This window comes from Microtus oregoni, unplaced genomic scaffold (genome assembly GCF_018167655.1).
Source record: "Microtus oregoni isolate MIOR12 unplaced genomic scaffold, Mior012 000029F_ref0000214, whole genome shotgun sequence".
In the NCBI taxonomy this organism is placed as follows: domain Eukaryota; kingdom Metazoa; phylum Chordata; class Mammalia; order Rodentia; family Cricetidae; genus Microtus; species Microtus oregoni.
In genome coordinates, this window is record NW_024543088.1 from 5,915,635 (window position 1) to 5,937,748 (window position 22,114).

At 40.8% G+C, this 22,114-nt stretch overlaps 1 protein-coding gene, 1 non-coding gene and 1 pseudogene across 2 annotated transcripts in view; 2 read left to right on the top strand and 1 right to left on the bottom strand.

Annotated features, from left to right (window-relative positions):
• The window catches only part of LOC121464906 (cytochrome P450 3A11-like), a 138,465-nt gene that overhangs the window by 51,227 nt on the left and 65,124 nt on the right, over positions 1 to 22,114 (bottom strand). The gene's annotated exons all lie outside the window — the stretch shown is intronic.
• LOC121465199 lies at positions 240 to 346 on the top strand. Its single transcript, XR_005976630.1, has one exon. It is a non-coding gene; the product is annotated as a U6 spliceosomal RNA (small nuclear RNA).
• The window catches only part of LOC121464640, a 267,159-nt pseudogene continuing 256,230 nt past the window's right edge, over positions 11,186 to 22,114 (top strand).

Genomic DNA, 22,114 nt, shown 5'->3' on the forward strand with positions numbered 1-22,114 from the left:
ATTATCAGCTGAAGCCGAGAGAAATTGGTGGAAAAAATTACAAGATGTACATCTGGATCATTTGAATCCAGAGTTTTATTACATTCTGATTATTTTACCCACTAAGCATATTATTTATGGAATATTAATGCAGAAAAAACACATTATCTTCGAATAAATCTTTTTACCACATAAACTGAGTAAAGAGTTAGAAACTCATTTGGCAGAGGTCTCTGAATTGATTATAAAAGGAAAATACAGTGCTCGCTTTGGCAGCACATATCCTAATACTGTAACAATACAGAGAAGATTAGCATGGCCCCTGGGCAAGGATGGCACACAAATTCATGAAGCGTTCGCTATTTTCATCCAACATTCTGCTTTTTACAATAAACACACCTCAGCCACAAAGACAGACATTACCTCAGAGTAAAGGGTTGGGAAAAGTTTTTTCAATCAAATGGACCTAAGAAACAAGTGGGTTTGGCTATACTAATATATAACAAAATTGACTTCAAAATAAAATCAATCATAAGAGATGGAGAAGGACACTTTATACTCATAAGAGGAACAATTCATTAGGATGAAGTCTCAATCCTGAATATCTATGTCCATAATATAAAAGCACACACATATGAAAAAGAAACATTACTAGAACTCAAGGCACACATCAAACCCCACACACTAATAGTAGGAGACTTCAGCACTCCTCTATCACCACTGGACAGATCAACCACACAGAAACTTAACAGAGAAATAAGAGAACTAACAGAGGTAATGAATCACATGGACTTAACAGACATCTATAAAACATTCCACCCAAATAGAAAAGAATGTACTTTCTTCTCAGCATCTCAGGGAACCTTCTTGAAAATTGATCATATACTCGGTAACAACACAAATATCCACAGATACAAAAAATTGTAGTAACCACCTGTGTGTTATTGGATCACCACGGAATAAAGTTAGAATTTAACAACAATTCTACCCACAGAAAGAGTACAAACTCATGGACAGTGAACAGTCATCTACTGAACCACCCCTGGGTCAAGGAAGAAATAAAGAAAGAAATTAAATTCTTCCTTGAATTCAATGAAAATAAAGACACAACATACCCAAATTTATGGGACACTAGGAAAGCAGTGCTAAGCAGAAGGTTCATAGAACTAAGTGTCCACATTAAAAAAAAACAAAGAAATCTCACACTAGAGACTTAACAGCACAGCTGAAATCTCTAGAAAAAAAATAAGCAGACTCACCCAGGAGGAGTAGAAGACTGTAAATAATCAAACTGAGGGCTGAAATCAATAAGATAGAAACACAGAACACAATCCAAAGAATCAATGAAACAAAGAGCTGGTTCTTTGAGAAAATCAACAAGATTGACAAGCCCCTATCCAAACTAATCAAAAGGCAGAGAGAGAACACCCAAATTCACAAGATCAGAAATGAAAAGTGGGACATAACAACAGACACTGAGGAAATTCAGAGAATCATTAGGTCTTACTACAGAAGCCTGTATGCCACAAAGTTGGAAAACGTAAGAGAAACGGACATTTTTTAGATAAATACCATATACCAAAGTTAAATCAAGACCAGGTGAGCAATCTAAATAGACCTATAAGTCGCGAGGAAATAGAAGCTGTCATAAAAAAACTTCCAACCACAAAAAGCCCAGGACTGATGGGGGACTTTAGCCAATCACGTGCTGTATAATGTGTGTCCCTCTGGGGGTCCCAAATAGCCTATAAAAACATCGATTGCACTTGTTTTTTCTCTTTGTTTTCCTGTGCTCCTGAATCGCTGGAACCCTGGTTTTGTAAGTTCCCCTTTTTCCCTTTATTAAAGCTGAATATTTTATATTAAGGCTATTCTGGTTAATTCTAACTGCCGATCGATCATGCCCCTTCACAGGACCAGATGGTTTTAATGCAGAATTCTACCAGAACTTCCAAGAAGAGCTGATACCTATACTCCTTAATGTGTTTAACATAATAGAAACAAAAGAGTCATTGCCAAACTCTTTTTATGAAGCTACAGTTACCCTAATACAAAAACCACACAAAGACTCAACCATGAAAGAGAATTACAGTCCAATCCCACTCATGAACATCAATGCAAAAATTCTTAATAAAATACTGGCAAACCTAATCCAAGAACACATAAAAAAATCATCCATTATGATCAAGTAGGCTTCATCCCAGAGATGAAAGGCTGGTTTAACATATGAAAATCTATCAATGTAATCCATATATAAATAAACTGAAAGAAAAAAACCATATGATCATTTCATTAGATGATGAAAAAGCATTTGACAAAATTCTACACCATCTTATGATAAAGATCTTGGAGAGGTTAGGGATACAAGGATCATACCTAAATATAATAAAAGCGATATACAGCAAGCCAACAGCTATCATCAAATTAAATGGAGAGAAACTCAAAGCCATTCCACTGAAATCAGGAACAAGACAAGGCTGTCCACTCTCTCCATATCGCTTCAATTAGTGCTTTAATTTCTAGCAATAGCAATAAGACAATATAAGGAGATCAAGGGTGATGGAGGAAGGTCATTGGCTAATAAAGGAACCACCTTGGCCCATTTTATTGGTTAGAGGATAGGTGGGAGGAGAAAACAGAACAGAACGCTGGGAGGAAGAGGAAGTGAGCTCAGAGACTCCACAGCTCTCTCGGGAGCAGACGCCTCAGAGAGAGACGCCATGCCCCGCTCCCGGGATGAAGCTCCGACCCAGGATGGACTAGGCTAGAATCTCCCTGGTAAGCGCACCTTGGGGTGCTACACACAGATGATTAGAAATGGGCTAAATTAATATGTGAGAATTAGCCTAGAAGAGAATGGGCCAAGCAGTGTTTAAATGAATACAGTTTGTGTGTTGTTATTTCGGGGCATAAGCTAGCCGAGCAGGCAGCCGGGGTGCTGGGGACGCAGCCCTGCCGCCCCTTATTACTACAGTTGGCGCCCAGACGTGTGGACAACTAAACCCATTTAAAAAACCTGAGAAGACTTAAAAATAAGGGAGCGAGAGTTTAACACAGATTTTTGCTGTTTGTTGGTGGCGTGCTGTAGAGAGATTTCCTGATTCGGCAACAGTAGCAGAAAAAAACGCTGTGTCATTTTAAAGTGCGACTTCCTGGGGCTATGTCACCATTGCGATCTCTGTCTGGCTCCTGCAGGAGACAGAGCTTTTGAATAGAGCATTTGGAGTAAAGTGCTACGATTTGTTTGATGGCAACTAGACTCGCTGTGTTCTCGGGTCTGCTCTGCTTGTTAAGAGGCAAGCAAGCACCTCATCTAAGAGAGGCTTCCTGACTCCGCTTTAGCTGCAAAGCCTGCAGCTCATTAAGAGGTCCTGCCACGAAACACTTAAACGGTGTTGACGAAAAGCTGAACGCATGCTTTTCGGTTTTCAGCCATAGCAGGAAAAAAGCTGCGCCGTTTAAAAATGCCGGCTTTCTGGGCCATCCTGCCAGGGCAAACTCTGACTGTTTGAGGCAGGAGGGCCGGCTACCGAGAGAGGACTTGAGTGTTGTCTGTTGTAGCTCACTTGCTGGCAGGGACCTTGAAATGCCATACAGTTGTTGCAGTAAACATGGCTACAGCCTGTATATCCGCCATGAGGCTGGAAAGCTAAGGAATGGACTGGATCTAGCTGGCAAAGCCACGCCTTTAGTCCTACTGAGATTGCTTGGTAAATTAAAGACTCATGTGGTCAGAAAAAGAGAGATATACAGTAAAGAGAGATTCAAAGACAGAGAAAATTTCTGAATGGTTTAAAGTGTGTTAAAAATATATGCAGACTAAAAGTTGAAGTTCTTAAAGTAAAAAACAAAAAAAGGAAGAGAGTTGTTGTGTGTGGTAGCACACGCCTTTAATCCCAGTGCCTAGAAGGCAGAGACAAACAGATCTCTGTGAGTTCAAGGTGTAGTAGTGTACACCTTTAATCCCGAATGCCTGGGAGGCAGAGACAGGTGGATCTCTGAGAGTTCAAAGACAGCCTGGTCTACAGAGTTACTTCAGGTCAAAGATACAGAGAACCTGTCTCAAAAAGCAAAGAGTTAAAAGTAAAAATAAACAAAATAGAGGTTAAAACAAAGCTGCACAAAGATGGAAAATACACAGAGAATTTTGATACTGTATGCTAATATGCTCTCTTTGAATTGTTTGAATGCTGAGGAAAGAGCAAAAGATGCTAAAAGATATTTATTTATAAATACTGCTGAACTAATCCAACATAGATATTATGAATTTGGATCTAAGGATATGATACTTTGGAAAGGAGTTTCTTATTTTGTTTTCACAGAGGATGAGACGCTGTTCATTTCTTCTATTCCGATTTGGTATGATGGACCACGCCCTCCTGAAGGGTTGGTGTGAACGCCTTCAAAAAATTGCTTCGCTCAACTGCCAACTGAGATGAAACTAGCACACAGGTTATACCATGAAAGACCTAATTAACAACGCCCCCATTCAGCAGGAAGCAGTTCGGAGAGAAATAGCTGCGCCCATATTCCCAAAAAATGGTTATAAATGTTCTTTTACATTTAAAGGGGGATATGATATAGATATGAATAATTTGCATTAGTATAGATTTTGCTTTATTGATAGAGATTTAAGGTCAATTTTGTTATATGTATAAGTGTTTCTGATTTTGATTAAGGTATTGTGATTGTGTAGTTCATTTAAATATGTACTGTATAATTAAGAAATATAGGTTGTTAATGGATAATCATCGATAATAGTAAAGCTTGTAGTCATGTTAGTTAGATTTTCTAGATATATAGAGATATATTTTAGATAGACATTCTTCATGTCTTTCAAAGATTACAGAATAGGACATTTAATGTTTTAATAACTGAGGACTTTTCATGACAATGAGACACTCTGCTCCTGGCAGCACCAATGTACTTCAAGAGGAAGATGGGCATCGAAGAGGCACCTTATGGAGTTTGATAGCCATTTGGGCAAGAAACTGCTCTTGCCTGGACTATTCCATAAACTGGACACAGAGAACCCGCAGAGAGAGGACTACTGAACTTGCCTAAGGTGAGATGATCTTTCGGGGTTCCTGATTCATGAAAGAGTTTGCGAGACATTCTGCAGGACACAACAGATAGTGACTGAACTGACTTTGAATTTTCCTGCTTTATGGAAATGTCTGCTGGATACCATGGGCCTGAAGGCTGAAGATGGATGCCCCAACGGTACAAAAGAACTTTGGGTGACTGTCCAGGCAGCGAGATGTCTTTGTCATTTCTAGAGTTTGAAGTTTCTTAGTTCTTGTTTACTTAGGTAATATATCTTTCTGGAGTCTTTGATGGAGTTAAGAATAGTTAGTTATAGTTATAGTTTTCCTTAGTTATGATAAAGATTATTGTAACTTTTACTTGATAACTGTTTTGTTATATGTAATTTTGCTATGTTAAAGTTAAAGCTTTTTTTTTTTGTTTAAACCGAAAAAGGGGAAATGATGGAGGAAGGTCATTGGCTAATAAAGGAACCACCTTGGCCCATTTTATTGGTTAGAGGATAGGTGGGAGGAGAAAACAGAACAGAACGCTGGGAGGAAGAGGAAGTGAGCTCAGAGACTCCACAGCTCTCTCGGGAGCAGACGCCTCAGAGAGAGACGCCATGCCCCGCTCCCGGGATGAAGCTCCGACCCAGGATGGACTAGGCTAGAATCTCCCTGGTAAGTGCACCTTGGGGTGCTACACACAGATGATTAGAAATGGGCTAAATTAATATGTGAGAATTAGCCTAGAAGAGAATGGGCCAAGCAGTGTTTAAATGAATACAGTTTGTGTGTTGTTATTTCGGGGCATAAGCTAGCCAAGTAGGCAGCCGGGGTGCTGGGGACGCAGCCCCGCCGCCCCTTATTACTACACAAGGGGACTTGAATTGGAAAGGAAGAAGTCAAACTTTTGTTATTTACAGATGACGTGAAGTGTACATAACTGATCCCCAAAAGTCTACCAAAGAACTCCTACAGCTGATGTGGCAGGATACAAGTGATGTGGCAGGATACAGTGATGTGGCAGGATACAAGATCAACTCAAAAAAATCAGTTGCCCTCCTATACACAAAGGGTAAAGATGCAGAGAGGGAAATCAGAAAAACTTCACCTTTCACGATAGCCACAAATAGCATAAAGTATCTTGGGGTAACTCTAAACAAGGAAGTGAAAGATCTATTTGACAAGAACTTTTAGTCTTTGAAGAAAGATTGAAGAGGGTACCAGAAAATGGAGGGATCTTCCATGCTCTTGGATGGGTAGGATCAACATATTAAAAATGGCAATTCTACCAAAGACAATCTATAAATTCAATGCAATTCCCATCAAAATCCCAATAAAATTCTTCACAGACCTTGAGAGAACAATAATCAACTTTATATGGAAAAAGTGAAAAAACCCAGGATAGCCAAAACAATCCTATACAATAAAGAAACTTCCGGAGGCATTACCATCCTTGACTTCAAACTCTATTACAGATCTACAGTAATGAAAACAGCTTGTCATAAAAACAGAGAAGTCGACCAGTGGAATTATATAGAGACCTGGTTATTAACCAACAAACCCATGAACACCTGATTTTTGACAAAGGAGCTAAAAGTATACAATGGAAGAAAGAAAGCATCTTCAACAAATGGTGCTGGTATAACTGGATGTCAACCTGTAGAAGAATGAAAATAGATCCATATCTATCACCATGTACAAAACTCAAGTCCAAATGGATTAAAGACCTTAATATAAATCTGACCACACTGAACCTGATAGAAGAGGAAGTGGGAAGTAGACTGCACCACATGGGCACAGGAGACCACTTCCTACATATAACCCCAGTAGCACAGACAATAAGGGCAACAATGAATAAATGGGACCTCCTGAAACTAAGAAGCTTCTGTAAAGCAAAGGACATTGTCATTAAGACATAAAGGCATCCTACTGAATGGGTGAAGATCTTCACCAATCCCACATCAGACAAAAGTCTGATCTCCAAAATATATAAATAACTCAAGAAATTGGACTTTAAAATTCTAATTAACCCAATTAAAAATGGGGAAGTGAACTGAACAGAGAATTCTCAACAGAAGAATTTCAAATGGCCAAGAGACACTTAAAGTCATGCCGCAATTCTTTACTCGCCTCAGATTGGCTTCAAGTCCCCACATACCCTATCATTTGCCTTCCAACGTGGATTTAAACTCCACACCTCCTGGAATCCATGGGCCCGTACTCTCTCTGCCTGCTTGGTTTGATTTTTTCTGAGATTTTTAGTTTTATTTTTCCATTCAAATATTTACACTTTCTTCCCTCCTCCTAATCCCCTCCTGCTTCCCCACACTGCTCTTCCCTCTCCCTCACTGCTTGAGAAATGGCAGGGAACCCTGCCCTGTGGGAAGTCCAAGACCCTCCCCGCTATATCCAGGCCTAGGAAGGTGCGCATCCATATAAGGATGGTATGTCTGAGCTGTTTTTAATCCTTCCTTGCAGCTTCACACTTAGGCAGCGCAAGCCAGAGTGCAAGCATAGGCATTTGCTGACCGCTGCTAACCCCTTGGGGGCAAAAACTCCCTGCGAAGTTTCTGCACAAATAGATATACTGTTTGAAATCCTCACCGCAACTGAGTGGAGCGCTGCCACAGTGACATTTGCAGCGTCACCTTTTGTCCCAGCATAGGACGCTGGGTGCGCAGTAGTCCGCTCTCGCAGAGGCTGTGTCACAACCCACTGTGGAGCAGCAGCGTGTGTTCCCGTGTGTTCCCAGGGCAAGCTGTGCTGTTTATCAGCCACTAGAAGCTCCCTGGGTTTTTGTGCCCTGTGCCTGGATTCTGGGTTTTCTCCCTCTGTCTACTACATCTAACCTCTCAAGTGACTCATTTTTCCCCAGTTTTTAAATAAATATCAGGGCAGATTTTTTGTTTTGTTTTTTTTTCTTTGTATCTTTTTTCTTTTTATTGTTTACTTATTAGCATGTGGAGGTCAGAGAATTTACTGTAGTCAGTTCTTCCCTTCCACTTTGTGAGTTTAAGGGACTGAACTGAGGTTGGTAGGCTTAGCAGCAAGCACCTTTACCCACAGCCCACTGTCTGCGTATTATTTCTTTTTTCTTTTTTAATTAATTAATTTATTCATTTATTAAAGATTTCTGTCTCTTCCCCGCCACCGCCTCCCATTTCCCTCCCCCTCCCCCAATCAAGTGCCCCTCCCTGGTCAGCCCAAAGAGCAATCAGGGTTCCCTGCCCTGTGGGAAGTCCAAGGACCACCCACCTCCATCCAGGTCTAGTAAGGTGAGCATCCAAACTGCCTAGGCTCCCACAAAGTCAGTACTTGCAGTAGGATCAAAAACCCATTGCCATTGTTCTTGAGTCCCGACTGGAACCAATGCAACAGTGTCATGACAAATCCTGTTTTAAAATCTGCCCTGATTTCCAAACTGGACAAGAAACAGCGCCATCTGCTTGTTAACAGGTAAAATGGCAGGTTTTGTTTCTTATGGGACTTTTGCCATGGTTTTTGCTGCCACTATGGAAGAAATCACAAGAGGCCTACATGCCTATGGAGATACCTCAATTTACTGGTTATTAGGTTTCAGTTTTCTTCTTCATATTATATCATTATGGAAGTATATGGCATTAATTGACAGGATTAATACCATGATAGGCAAAATTGACTCCATATCTACGGGTACTAGGAACTTACCTGAGAGGGTCCAGGCTGTTGAATTTGACATTCAGAAGTTATCACAGAGTTTTGATAAGGTAACCGACAGAATATACCTCCAGAATGGCAATTTACATAATATTCAGGAGCATTTCAAGGAGGAGATGTTATCTTTGAAAGGAAACATTAAGACCTTGGAATCGCAGGTGCAGAATAAGGACCATAAAATTGATACCATAGGGAAATCACTAGAAACATTTGCAGGGCAGGAGATTCAGGCTTTATGAGAGATTATGATTAAGAGATTTGAAATGATTGAGGAAATTATTGGAGCTGATGATTAGGGTGAGAAGACACAAGGGCAGGATACACTGTCACCATCAGCTGTCAGAACTGGTCTACCCAGGATTTTAGTGACTTACCCTGTAATTTACTCTGACAAAGCATCAACTTCTAAAGGTCCAAAGGGAGCCAAAGATGGTAGATAGATGCTGATAGGGATGCTGGTCAATCTTACTTCCTCCCTGCAAATCTCTTTCCCATATTCATGATTTCTTCTGTGTCCTACAGGCTTTAACTAGTGCCATCTGTGTGACCATGGGTTTAGAACTAACTGTCCATTAGAGCCTGTGGACTCACCACTCACCAGTGGGCTAACACACAAATGCATACAATGCCTCCCTCTCACTCAGGACCTGTTAGGTGTCAACAGTATTATGGATTTGTTGTGGGTCCTGGCAGCTTGCTGCAGGGTCGAGACCAGCGGCAGGTCAACAAACAAGGGTGGCTGGTCCCCTGGACATCCCCAGCAGCTGGCTAGCCATGTGGGTGGAGATGGGAAAGGGGCAGACAGATAGGCACACCATGCAGATGGGTTTTCTGAAAGCTGCTGGGGTCCCAAAAGCAGCCGGTCCCAAGCAGGGATGGCACAAGAGACCATGTGGCAGGTCTCCATGTGACTGTGGCAGTTGGGCGAGAGAGACAGATAAACATACCATACAGAGTAAAGTTAGACATTTATTAGGTGGATTATGGAGGGGAAGGAAAAAGGGGGGAGAGAAAGAGAGAGAGAGAGAGAGAGAGAGAGAGAGAGAGAGAGAGAGAGGCTGCCTCTCCAAGAGAGGGGACAGGAAGAAGAGAACATGGGGCTCTGAGGCTGCAAGCAGGAAGGGAGTTGGCTTGGCTTGTCTCTTAAAGAGACAGAACAATCATTACAAACAGTTCAGCAGGAAGTGGTAAAGTCTGTCTCATCTCATAATGACCACTAGCATGGAGCAGCAGGTAATGAATTTTGCTATATTGAAGGAGTCGAAGAATTTGGTTTTGTTGGTGGTTTTTGTTCCCCAAGACAGGGTCTCATGCCCCCCAGGCTAGTATCAAACTCCTTATGTAGCTTTGAATTTCCTCTTTGAACTTGTGATCCCCCTGCCTCTACTCCCTGAGTCTGGGATTACAGAAGTGCACCACCAATTACATGGAGCTGGGGATGGAGCCAGGGCTTTGTAACTGCTGAGCTGTCACTCTCCCAAATGATTCTTACCACGACTCCTGGATTGTCTTTTTCTTACACAAATAAATATCAGTGGTCTCAAATAAAAATAAAAATTTTAAGCAATGCATCAGCTTTAAGCAATTCATCAAATGTGAATACATGCATATTCATACACTGCATGATTTATCCATTCACAGAGTAATTTCCAAAGCTTTACATGTGGTTCTATGTGGTTAAACAAGCTACACAGGCAGTAAGTTTTAGAACATTCTCGTCACTCAAAAAAAAGGTCCCCTAACGTTTACTAGAAACTAATCAAAGACATTTTAACACATAATTGGAAACTGCTCAACCCAGCACCTCTCCCAACTTAAGTTGACAGGTCTGAATGACCACTCTATTACATATTGGGTCACTGCTACTCAGAATATTCTCACAATCTAGTAAGGGTGCTACAGGAAGACCCTCAGTGCTGGGCTGGAGGGAAGGAGATGCATGTGAAGGAGACAAACCTCAGGAGAAGAGGTTTTATTTCTTAGGGGCACAGGTGAGGACAGATTCAAAGAGACTAATTTTTTTGTAAGTTGAGTTCTGAAAAATAATGAAGTATCTTACAGGGAAGGAGAAAGACATTCTGTAAAGATCTGTACACAGATAGAACAATTTTGACTTTATTTCATGTGTTTTTGACATAAGCCATCCTTGGTGAAAGGGGATTTCATGTCAATAAATTTGCTCGAATTTTTGATTTAAAAAAAATAACCTTTGGTCTTCCAGAAATGACAACACTGTGTATTGACTACACACAGAATGTTAACTCACAGTAGATCAACACAGGCTGTGATGAACTTCATGAACTATCCAGGAGAACAAAGTCCCGGCCATGCACAACCCTGGACCGCATCTTCCCAGAGTATAAACAACCCAGGTTGGGCATACTTCAGCACCATTAGTGGAAGAGAAGCCTTGAAAAAGGGTATCACACAGCTGGAGGGAGAACACAGAGGGTAACATTGCTGACAGACAAGCAACGATGGACCTGACTTCAATTCTCTCCCTGGACTTGGGTCCTCCTGGTAATCAGCCTGATGCTCCTATACCGGTGAGTAACCACCAAAGTTCCTCTTCCACCGTGTCCTTGGGTTGGGGCTGTACTCAGACTTGTATTATGGTATTGAGTGCAAGGTCAAAAGTGAGAAGGAAAGCAGGGTCTGGAGAGATGGCTCAGTGGTTAAGAGCACTGATTGTTCTTCTATTTGACCCAGGTTAGAATCCTGCTATCCACACGGCTCATATCATCTGTAACTACAGTCCCAGGGGACCCAATGCCTTCCACAGGCACCAGAATACAATTATAAAAAATGATAATAGAAGTTAAAATTAACTCTTATAAAAGAACTTTGATTTTTTTTGTTTTTTTTTTTGTTTTTTGTTTTTTGTTTTTTTTTTTTTGATTTTTCGAGACAAGGTTTCTATGTGGTTTTGGAGCCTGTCCTGGAACTAGCTCTTGTAGACCAGGCTGGTCTCGAACTCACAGAGATCCGCCTGCCTCTGCCTCCCGAGTGCTGGGATTAAAGACGTGCGCCACCACCGCCCGGCTTATAAAAGAACTTTGAAATCACATGCTTTTAATTATTGTGAATAGAGGCAGCACATGAGACACGTGTGTGTGTGTCTGTGTGTGTGTGTGGGGGTCTGTGTGTGTGTGTTTGTGTTACAAGAAAACTTTGAGGAGTCTTTTCTTTCCTATTATGTGGATCCTGAGGGTTAGACTAAGGTTGTCAACTTCGGCAGCCAGCGCCTTTACCTGTGCAGTCATCTTGAAGGCCTGAGATGAAATAATTGTGTTCATTTTGAATTTTTATTTATGGCAAAGAGGTCTCTAACCAGAGCCTATATGTCCTAGTCAAGCACTCTACCACTGTACTAAAGCCCCAGTGACACTAACTATTAAAGTTCATGTTTATGTTATGCAGATCTGCTGGGCACACATACACACCTTCAACTCCCTCTTGCTGAGGTGAAGGGGGTTTCGGATTAGATTTACTCTTGGTATGACCTGAGTGACTTTCAGGTTACACCTAGAGCCACCAGAACTCAGTAGGAGCATATACTAAACATGGGCTGCCATGCACACTGGACCCCTCACCCCGCCCCTAAGCTCTGGGAACTGAAGGGACAGCCATGTTGTTGGTATGTTTCATGATTTGGCTTTGGTCATGTTTATCTCCTCTCTGCTTGTGGTCACAAGACTTTCTGTTTCTCTCTATAGATACGGGACCCGTAACCATGATGTTTTTAAGAAACAGGGAATTCCTGGACCCAAACCTCTGCCATTTTTAGGAACTCTGATGAATTACTACGAGGTAATTGTTGATTCCTGATGGACAAAAATGGTTTAGTTTTGTTAAATGTTCCTTGATAGGAAATGATACTGTGATTTCAGGTACTCATACTGTGTATTCTCACGATACTAGAGAATGTTCAGTGATTCTTTAGGGCTCTATTGCCAACTTAAGACTATCAAATGTTTGTATGTTTGTTTATGGTGTGTATGCCTGTACTTACATGTGCATGAGTGCCCATATGTGTGCAGGTCCCTATGCATGCATATAGGTGTGCATGTAGAGGCCAGAGGTCGGCACTGGATGTCTTCTTGATTGCTCTTCACTTTATACTTTAAGGCAGGGTCTCTCACAAACCCAGTTCTCTCTGACTTGACTAGTTTAGGTGGCCAGGTTGCTCCAGGGATCCCTTGTCTTGGCCTCCTGCAAGTGGGGATACTGGAGGACTTTAACCCTGGTTGTCATTTATGCTGATATTGGGGATTCAAACTCTGGTTTTTATGGTATGCTCTTCCCACTGAACCATTTCCACAGTCCCCATTGTCAACTTCCCTCATACTTATTAATTTTGGGGTGAGTGTCTATGCGCCACAGCATGCATTTGTAGGTTAAGGGACAATTTGTGGGAGTCAGTTTTCTCTTTCCACCATATGAGTCCTAGGGATGAATCTCAGGTTGTCAGGGTTGGTGGCTAGTGCCTTCTCATCGGAGCCATCTCACTGGCCCTGATGTCAGATTATTGAGCCTCAAGTTTGTCTTTGGTGAAATGCAAAGATCTCCAACCCATTTAATCTTGATATTCAGGAGCTCAGACTTTGTGAGCAGTAAAAGAAGTTTCTTTCTTACGCAGGGCAGGTTCCAGGAAGGCACTTCTGTATTTATTTGAAGAAAATCTCGAGGGGGTTTCCAGCTTCTAGGACATCAACTGTATGAACTAAATAAAATTCATGTTCTGGCTTTGTGGGAGCCTAGCCAGTTTGGATGTTCACCTTCCTAGACCAGGATGGTGGTGGTTCTTGAGTTTAGCGTATTTTGCTTTTGTCTCTTTTGTAAGAACTAGGGTCCAGGTTAGTGATTGTTTCTTTTAGAAAGAAGATTTTATATATATCCATGTGGGTTTATGCACATAAGTGCAGTACATACAGAGGCCAACACAGGGCATAGGATTCCCTGGTGCCAGAGAAACAGATGGTTGTGATGTGTTGGGTGTGAGTTCTGTGGACAGAACTTGTACCCTCGGGAAGATCAACAAGTGCTCATAACTGCGACGTCACATCTCCAGCCCTAAAGACAGCTTTTCTGTACTGTTTCTGTTTTGTGGTGCTGAGAATGGGATCCAGGGATTTAGACATGCCAGCAAGTGATTTAACATGGACGTGGACCTACCATCTCTTCCTTTAAAGGCAGCAGCCTGTGAAAGAGTGTGAGCAGCAAGTGTGTAACCTGAGACAGGATGGTGGCTGTCAGTTACCTCACATAGTGGACTGCACAATGTACTTTGTATTTTCATTTAAAGATATTATTCAGTTCAGTGGCCATTTGAACTTCCTCTGCTGAGAATTCTCTGTTCAGTTCATATAGTTATCCTCTTGGCTAAGGGAAGTAGACCAAATTGCCGGTGAGAAAATTAGGATCTTGGGGGTGGGGTGGGATGGGGGTAAGGGGAGATGGGGAGAGAAAAGGTAGAAGGGAAGGAGGGGGGACTTGGGGAATCAGGAGAATTGGGATAAAGGAAAGGTGGATAGGGGAGCACGGAACCACAATTCTTAGTTAAGGGAACCACTTTAGGGTGAGCAAGAGATTTGACCCTAGAGGGGCTCCCAAGTGCCCAAGATGAGGTTCCCAGTTAGTTCCTTGGGCAGCTGAGGATTGGGAACCTGAAATGACCCTATCCTAGAGCAATACTGACGAATATCTTGCATATCATCATAGAACCTTCATCTGGTGATGGATGGAGACAGAGACAGAGACCCACACTGGAGCACTGGACTGAGCTCCCAAGGTCCCAATGAGGAGCAGAAGGAGGGAGAACATGAGCAAAGAAGTCGGGACCACGAGGCGTGCACCCACCCACTGAGACAGTGGAGCTGATCTACTGGGAGCTCACCAAGGCCAGCTGGACTGTGACCGAAAAAGCATGGGATAAAACCGGACTCTCTGAACATGGCGAACAATGAGGGCTGATGAGACGCCAAGGACAATGGCACGGGGTTTTGATCCTACTTAATGTGCTGGCTTTGTGGAAGCCTAGCCAGTTTGGATGTTCACCTTCCTAGATATGGACGGAGGGGGGAGGACCTAGGACTTACCACAGGGCAGGGAACCCGGACTGCTCTGTGGACTGGAGAGGGAGGGGGAGAGGAGTGGGGGGAGGGGTAGAAGGGTGGGAGGAGGGGGAGAAGGGTGGGAGGAGGGGGAGGGAAATGGGAGGCTGGGAGGAGGTGGAAACTTGTTTTTTGTTTATGTTTTTTTTCTTCTTTTCTTAATAAAAAAATTAAAAAAAAATAAAGATATTAAAGGCAAAAACACTGGAAAAAGGAAGATTCAACAAAACAACTGAAGTTAGAAACTTCAGTAATAGGCATGTCATGTGCCACATTTTAGTCTATGCGGATCATTTGTGATGAACCTGCTTTGACACCTGGCCTACGGTCAGTCCACAGCAGACATTCCCAAGCTCACGTTCAGAGGGCGAGGGGCAAAGCTCACACTGCCATCAGCTCAGATTTTCTTGTAGACATTCTATGTTTTGATTGTAAATTCTGCAAAATTAATTTCATTATTCTTATTAAGATTAAGATTATTATTATTTTGTGTGTATCTGCTGCTGTGCACATGTGTATGACTATGGCTGTGCATGCAGAGTCCACAGCAAGGGGTCAGGTGTCCTGCACTGTCACTCCGCCTTCTCCACTGAGTCATCTTGCTAGTGCCAGTAAAATTTACTGAAGCACTTTCTCTGTCAGAAACAGTTAACTTCATTTCATGGGTTTTGAGGGTTTGGTTCCTGGCTACAGAAGGGTTGGCACATACAGGACAATAATGGATGTCATGCTATTTTTCATTCCAGGGTATATGGAAATTTGATGCTATGTGCTATAAAAAATATGGAAAACTGTGGGGGGGTGAGTATTCTGGAAAGTCCCATGGAGTTGACTCTTTTTAGTGGGATGTACTCTGCTTGTGCAGGACAACGCCAGCCCAGAATTGTAGTAATGGCCCCACTGTTGTAAAGGTGATGCCATGTGTCTTGAAGTGCCATGATTCACAGGACTAATTATCTTGAGAACATTGTATATTGTGGCTTTTTGAAAGGCTTTGATGTTCCATGGACTCTGGACTTCGTGTTTTTGTTATTTTGTTTTGTTATGTTTTTGAGACTGGGTTCTCTGTGTAACAGTCCTGGCTGTCCTGGAAGTCACTCTGTAGACCAAACTGATCTCAGACTCACAGAGATCCACCTGCCTCTGACTCCTGAGTTCTGGAATTACAGGCATGCACCATCACCATCTGCTGCCAAGACTTTTGATAGAAGTGTATAACATTTTGTACTGTCTTGTTGAACTGAATTTAGAGATTCAATGTATTTAAAAACCAAAATGAGCAGGGCAGTGGTGGCATATGCCTTTAATCCCAGCACTTAGGAGACAGAGGCAGGCAGATCTCTGTGAGTTCGAGGCCAGCCTGCTCTACAAGGAAAAAAGGAATTACAACTTGTCTCAAAGCATCTATTTCATTGACTACCTTGGTATCTATTTTATTTTGCTAAGTCCAAAGTTCTGCAGCATGTTTATGCCACACTTTAATCAATTCAGCAGTCTGAATTACCTCATGCTAGTCCAGGCATGACAACAGTTACAGTCAATACAATAATTTCCATACCACAGCAACCATCAATCCAATCATCCTATGAGTTCTTCTTAATATTCTTTCAGAGAGTTTCTGGACTGGAATCATCATAGGTGTCTTGCAATGGTGTCAGCCACTCACTGGCATCCAAAGCATTGGCCTTGCTCTAAAAATAAAGACCTTCAGAAGTGGCATCTAAATGACATCTCTTTTAAAGTGTGATTAGAGCTTCCAACAATTGTTTGTCCAGGTTTATGTGCTATCCCCATATTGTGTTTGGTTATAATTACACAAATGGTTTATTTTACTGAAAATGTAAGCAGGTGCTTATGTTTAACTTGCATTGCTTTTCCCTTTATAGCCATTGTTTCTAATAAAGGAGTAATTACAGAATCAGCCCTCTCAGAACTTAGGCAGATACTCATTGAAATCCTGAGTATGTATCAATAGTATGATGTATATATTTTATTTTTTACAAATTCTGTTATGTGAAATATATACATTTTCCAAATTTCATTTCTTTGATTATCCTTAGGATTACTTCTTACAGGTAAAGGAATTGAACTATACCAAAAACAAGTAGGATAATTTTTTATACTTTCTTTAGCTTATCACCAAGTAATAGAAATTTTTACTTTAGAACTTTACTAGTAACATGATGTTTTATGAAAACCTGAGGATTATAAAATAATTTCTATTAATATTTTATCAGTTTCTTCTCTGGGCTGAGGAATGTAACTCATTTATCCTTTGCTTTATGTCTAATATCCACTTATAAGTTACTATATACCGTGTTTGTCTTTCTGTGTCTGGGTTAACCAACTCAAGATGCTTTTTTCTAGTTCATCCATATGTTTGCAAATTTCAAGATGTCATTGCTTTTTACTGCTGAGTAGTTCATTGTGTAAATTACCACATTTTCTTTATCCCTCTTCAGTTGAGGGGCTTCTAGGGTGTTTCCAGGGCCTGGCTATTATGAATAATGCTGCTATGAACATAGTGGAGCAAATACCCTTATGGTATGATTGTGCATCCATTGGGTATATGACTAAGGGTGGTATGGTAAGGTCTTGAGGTAAGTTGATGCTGAATTTTCTAAAAAGCTGCCATACTGATTTCAAAAGTGGCTGCATGAGTTTGCATTCTTACCAGCAATGGAGGAGTTTCCACTTACATCCTCTCCAGTATAAGCTGTCAACCGATTTGTGATCTTAGCTCTTCTGACAGGGGTAAGATGGTATCTCTGAGTTATTTTGATTTGCTTTTATGTGATAACTAAGAATGTTAAAAAAATCCTGAAGTGTCTTTCAGTCATTTTAGATTCTTCTGTTGGGAATGTTATCTTTAGATCCACACACCAGTTTTCAATTAGATTACTTAGTATTTTGATATCTAGTTTTTTGAGTTCTTTATGAATTTTGGAAATCAGTCCTCTGTCCAATGTGGGGTTGGTGAAGATCTTTCCCCATTTTATAGGCTACCATTTTGTCTTTTTGGCCATGTCCTTTGCCTTACAGAAGCTTCTCAGTTTCAAAAGGTCCCATTTATTAATTGTTACTTTCAGTGTCTCATCTCCGTAACCTTGACCCTCCTCACTTTCTTCTTTCTCTGAAACAACATTCCTGTCTTCCTGTGAGGAAACATTCTCCTCCGCTGACTGACACTTGCTAGCATGGATGTTTTCCTTTTTACTTTCCTGTTCAAATTCAAGTGGACCTTTCTGTGATTCCTCACTCTGCAGTGGATGCAGAGCATTTGAGATCAAATTACATAAAGAGCAAATCTTGACTCCTTTCTAGGATGTATAGGCTCCTTTCTCACATGAGCTCATTAGGTTCTCAAACTGGCTTCCATACTCCAAGTTTTCATTGAAGGGAGTTGCATGAAACCAATAACAATGTCTGGTAACTTCACCAACAGTTCTGTAAGCTGTTTTTCTCTCACATTCACTCCATTTCATAAACTAAAACAATTTTAAAACATTAAAATGTGTTGTAAGTGCCTAGGTCCTTTGTTATGCTAAGTCAACTTTGCATCTACTGACAACTCAAGAGTACCACACTCAGTTGAAAGTCAACCAAAAATCCCAGACAGACACATATATATGTAAATAAAAGATAAAAATAAATCTTAAAAAACAGAATATGCTACATGTCTTGAAACTGCCCACTGAGGAGGAACATAGCATAAACCTTGGGAGAATCCTGACTGAAGCAAACTTTTCCTACTCTAACTGTCACATGAATGTCAAAGTGATAACGGTCCCAGAGTGACTGAGGGACTGCTCCATGTTTCTCTCTAGCAAAACAGGAGCCTTGTTTGATTATCTCCTATCTCTTCTGTGTTGTACACCCTGACCTGACTTTCCTGAAATGTTTTCTTACTTTCAGTTCTGTCTGATGTAGAAATCATGGCCCAGTCAATTATCTTTATTTTTGGTGGCTACAAAACCACCAGCAGCACCCTTGCCTTTGCCCTGTATTTACTGGCCACTCAGCCTGATATCCAGAAGAAACTGCAGGAGGAGATCGATGTGGCTCTGCCCAATAAGGTGAATGGACTCTGCTTGGAATAGAGGGGGAAAAGATGCAGCTTCTTATCACAAAAATTGGTGTGTGTGTGTGTGTGTGTGTGTGTATGTGTATATGTTTATATATGATCACACATATAGATCATAGACCTGCACTGGATATTTTTCTAAATCACTCTCCACATGGTTTTTGACACAGGTATTCTCACCGAATCTGGAGATCATCAAATTGGTTAGGCAGTCTGGATAAGTATCACCAGGCATGCCCTGTCTCTGCCCCTTCCCCCGCCCTGCTGGGATTATAGATGTGAGCCACTATGTATAGTTTTATGAATGATATGTATCTGAACTCAGGATTGCATACTAGACAATTCATAAATTGAGATATCTTTAAAGCCTAAGTGATCATTATTCTAACCATTCTGTAAGAGACTGGATAGCTAGCTCAATGGTTAAGAGCGTTGGCTGCTCTTTCAGAAAATCCATCTAGGTTTGATTCCCAGTACCCAAGTGGCAACCCTCGCCTGTATATAATGTCAGTCACAAGGGATCTGATGCCCTCTCCTGACTTCTGTGGACATCGTGCTTATTGGGCACACATACACATATGTAGGCAAAACAGCTACACTCATAAAATAAAACAATTTTAAAGTCTTTTAAAATGTATTATAAGTGCCTATGACCTTTGCAGTGCTCAGCTCAACTTTGGACTACTGAGAAGTCAACAGTACAATACAGATCAATTGAAAGGTAATCTAAAATCTCAGAACAAACCTTTTTCTTTCTTCCCGGGCACCTCCCAGCTATGATAAAGTGATGGAGATGGAGTACCTAGACATGGTGCTGAGTGAAACCCTCAGATTATACCCAATTTCTGACAGACTTGAGAGAGTCTGTAAACAAGATGTGGAAATGGATGTTGTGTTTATTCCCAAGGGGTCAGTAGTGATAATACCAATTTTTTTTTCTTCACCGTAACCCACAGTATTGGCCAGAGCCTGAAGAATTCCGCCCTGAAAGGTACTAGAATTCCAGTAGTTGGAACCCACTTTGAACTGTGCTGGGCTGTATATACTATAGTGTCTCTTATGAAAAGATAATCTAAATTGGATTTAGTATCCATTTGCATTCTGTGAAGAGAATGACAGAAAGGGGAAAAGGTCAGGGGAAGAGAGATGGGAAGAAAAAAATGAGAATTGGGGCTGGAGAGATGGCTCAGTGGTTAATAGCATTGCCTGCTCTTCCAAAGGTCCTGAGTTCAATTCCCGGCAACCACTTGGTGGCTCACAAACGTCTGTAATGAGGTCTGATGCCCTCCTCTGGCCTGCAGACATACATGCAGACAGAATATTGTATACATAATAAATAAATAAATATAAAAAAGAAAAAAATGAGAATTTAAATACAGTGTTTTAATCCTCCTTCATCAAGTAACAAATGACCAACTTAAGTGTGAGGCAGGAACCTGCTTTCCTTCAGTCTAACTGACACATGCTTTTGAGAGATGGAACCCAGCATTATCTTGAAGAGACTTTAAGAGTTTAGACATGTATTCCCCCATTTGCTTTTATTCTTTGACAATAGCATGTATGTAAAGAGTATTTTGGTTATTTTTTTATTCTTTGACAATTGCATATATGTATAATGTATTTTTGTCATTTTCGCCTCCTGTCACTTCTCCCTTGCACACTTGTTGAATCCCTGCTTGTCCCCATCAAGTCTTCCTCCTCTATTCATGTCATCCTGTTGTCTTGTGAATCATGATTTTAATTGGGGTTGCTTGCATAAGTGCAGGTCTAGGAGTTATTTACTGCAGAATTGTAATCGCGTAAACGAATGCAGACAGATTGTAAAAATATATATACAGCTTTAATGGAGAAATAGACTTACAGAACCACCGTTCCCATGGAGACCAGGAAAGCAGAAGTAAAGTGCAGTGAGCATGCTCGCCAGATTTTTAGGTAAACATTAGCCCGAGGCGAACACGCCCCCTAAGGGGCGGGATGTATCACTACATTTCCCCTTTTTGTCTAAATAAGACAGAACTTAACCAAATACAACTATATACAATAATAACAAATAATAAATATAACAAACAATATTGAGGACAAAAGTTTTGCTAAACATTCTATCTCAAGGAGTCTAAATAATGTAGAGAGTAACTACAATTATATAATCTTCAACTCCGTCAAAGATCTGAGAAGGGAATAAATATTACTTAACAAATGAGATATATCCAAAATGTGCAACAATTGACAGAGACAACTGACTACCTGGGCAATCACCCAAAGTCTCGTTTGCAATGTTGAGTCAACCAACTTTGGCTAAGGCCTAGCATAACTGACATACCATTATTAAAGGTAAGGAACTTTTCAAAACTATCTTACCCTGTCTTGGCAGGATATGACAGTCCTGTTTTATCCATTGATGCATGCTCTGTATCTCTGTCAGTGGTTGAGGTATGGGCATTTCTTTGCCCAAAGGCCAGTTCTGCCAAATAGAAAGGCGCCAGGTGGAGTGTCTTTGGTGCTCAACATTCTCTCGGGGAATAGAGTGGTGCTGCCAGGAGCAATTGCATCTCACTATCATGAAACTCTGAGTTAGATTAAAGGCCATTTTCTACAGCTCTTTGAAGAGGTTGAAGATTATCTATCTATACTGAGTATAATCTCTATATATCTAAAGAACCTGATTAGTCTAATTATAAATGACAAATTTAGATGACTATTAATCTATATAATTCTCAATATCTATCTAATAAAGACTAAGACAATAAGCAACTCTGTAACAAATGAGGATAATGACCTCCAAATATAAACACTGTACAAATATACATTGCAATATGGTAAATATATATCAATACACAAACATTATATAAGTATCTTAATCAGAGGTAGAAATGTACACTGCAATATGGTAAATATATACAATATATATATATCAATACAATATATGTCAATACATAAAAAATGTTTTAAACAGGTAGAAACATGCATGCATACAATAGTCAATATAATTTAACTTTGGTATCAATATACAAGAATCGATACCAATATATTTGTCTAAAGACAGTAACTCACAATTATAAATCTATTATCCCATCATCCCATCTTTTTTTTTTCAAAATGATCCCTGAGCTTATAAAATTCCTCCCCCAAGCTCCCAACCCCTAAATGGTGTCCCTAAACCCAGGGGCAAACTTAACATGGAAAGGGGACGTCGTCCTCTAGAATTACTT